The sequence below is a fragment of the Olea europaea genome, unplaced genomic scaffold (genome assembly GCF_002742605.1).
Source record: "Olea europaea var. sylvestris unplaced genomic scaffold, O_europaea_v1 scaffold3509, whole genome shotgun sequence".
Lineage (NCBI taxonomy): Eukaryota > Viridiplantae > Streptophyta > Magnoliopsida > Lamiales > Oleaceae > Olea > Olea europaea.
The window spans coordinates 1-2,745 of NW_019254216.1; positions in this window are offsets into that span (position 1 = coordinate 1).

The window sequence follows — 2,745 nt, forward strand, 5'->3', positions numbered from 1 at the left end:
TTTTTATATGAACTTTTTTACTCGTACCCTTGTTTGGTATTGACTTAATTCATATTTTAATCTAAATCAAAGTCAAACAATCAATATTAATCACATATTTCATGGATTCCACAACTTTTCAACCACACATTTCAAAAACTTTTATCAAAATTTACTAAAAATCTAATTTTAATCTCAACCAAATAGGGGCAAGTTATATTTTATTTATAAATAATTTTTTATGTATAAGTTAATGTTGAACATAAAAAGTAATTCATAATTAAAGTTTAAGTTATTATTATTTTTTCATTTATAAGTAAATTTTTAGTGTTATTAAATTTTGTACTTTCAAATAATTTTTTTTCACACATAGGTAAAGTTTTTACTTATAAGTAACATTTTATATTTGTGCTAAATGTCATGTTGTCACTTTTAAGTATTTTATGACAAATTTAGTTACTAAAGTTAGACAATGTCATTTTATAATTGTAACTCTTACGCTTATTTATAGTCATTTATTTGTACTATTGTTAGCTTATTTCATGTTTTTCTTGTTTTTATCATTTTTAAGAGATCAATGCGAATTACACATGGAACGAGGAGTTATGAACTGAAAGAGGGGATTATAATTAATGCACCACGAGAGATCTCGTCTCCGAAAAGATTCTCGGAAGCAAAACATCGACAAAAATGGGTCTGAAGTGAAAATCAGCCTGAAATATTTCTGATGCCTTTAAAATTTGGCCCTTGCCAGAACACCCCTTTTGGCCTGCTTGTTGGAACTTCTTCAAACCGGGCAATCAAGTGTTAATTTGCTGGTGCAGGAATCACGAGGGCATTTTTGAACATTTACGTTACATTTTTCGAGGTCAACAAATGGAGTGTGTAAAGGCATAATTGAGATTCAATGAGGGGGCTTTTTTTAGAGTATCTTCAAAGGGCTCTTTAAATGTAACATACTCTCTATTTCAAAGGGTCAAATTTGAAAATAATGTTTAAAGAGACTTTTTAAATTAACGTTTTAACTTAGAAATAACGTTTTATATTTTTGGAAATAGCCAATTTAAGTGTTAAATATAAAGAGCCTATTGAAGTGCTTAAAATTTTTTACTCTCTAAATTTATAGATACTCTTTAAATTATAGAATATAGTCTTTAAAAATAGAGGGTTTCTAAATTCTTAGTCAAGTTCTCCAAAGGTTATTAGATAATTTGGTCCCTAGAAGAATAGTTATATATTCTTGTAGGAAACAAAGATACACTCCTAACCAAATGTTACCCTTTGTGCTATTCACACAAAATTAACACGGCTGAAATGTGTATTAATCGACATAGAGATATATTTAGACTTGATCTCCTATTCCCAGTAGGTAGGATAAAAACTTTACATAGCTGACATGACAAGATAATTTTAGTTATGAAATTGCCATAAATTCAAAAAGTAATAACTAAGGATTTTTTACCACGTCAATAGTGAAAAGTTTTATCATGCCTACTGGGAGTAAGAGATCAATTCTAAAGATATAATAGGCTACAGTCGGTTGGGGCAAATTATTACTTGAGAAAGGTAATTGATTATAGGAGAATTTGAGTAATAAACTAAATTGCTTATTTCGAAATTAATTGGGTGAAAGTAAATCCAACACGTTCTAAACAGAGTTCCAAAAAATTCACTTTCACTTGATTTTTCTTTTGTTATTATTATTATTTTTTGGTTTCTAATTACATTTCATTTAAGTAGTTAATTGAAAAAATCAAACCAATTTGTGTTTATTACATGGAAATTTAATTAACTAGAATTGAATAACTTAAACACAAGTAATCGATCGTTGGAATCAACACCCCTCTATTACTTATTCATGATCCATAAATTTGTGATATTGTACCTGTAGATTTCGGACATTATATATTTTGGTAACTTTGCTTGTGAAAGTAACATCCAATCTTGATAATTAATCGTCAAATGTTGAGGTAAACTAATTGACATTTTAATTCGTTATGCTAAAAACTCAATTTTTATTACTATATCCCAAAATTCATCCTAAACCTTCCCCACCCATAGTCAATCACCCATAAGCCATAAACATATGAATGTGGGATTATTGCTATAATTCTGTGAAGCCACGTAGATATATTTGTTAATTTGTCCATTTGGATCTAACCAGGTGACGTAACTGAAAAATTTTAAATACTAAAATTACCATTTTAATAGAAAATAAAGTTTGATAATCGATATAAAATTTCACTAAAGTAGAATAACCAATAATGTATTTACCCACATATTAGTATCTACAAGTTTAACTTTTAAATCCAAAAAAATCAACAACCTAAGTTTTAAAAATTTTCAACCTACTTGAGAAATAATTGTTCAAACTTTAACACGTTGTGAGTGTATCAACCATTATCCAAAAATAATTAACATGACAAATACATGTATTTATATGAAAAATGAATCTATCGTGCCTGATTAAATTAGACAAAATATTCGAATCTAAGTTAACCAATCGAAATGAGCATATTTGCTAGTTTGATTTTTTTGTTGTATAGGACATCTTCGTATAGTTGATGCATAACTCTTGAGTCACAGTCTTTCATTTGGCTTCAACGTTAGTTGAATTAGAAGTTCAAATGACAAACCAATATGGATAATGATGGTTTAGTTATGTCAATGATTGCTAAAATTATTTTTTTTTATGGTAATAAAAAATTGATTTTTTAAATATTACATTAATAGTCACCTTGTTAAACAAATGAATATTAAATACTG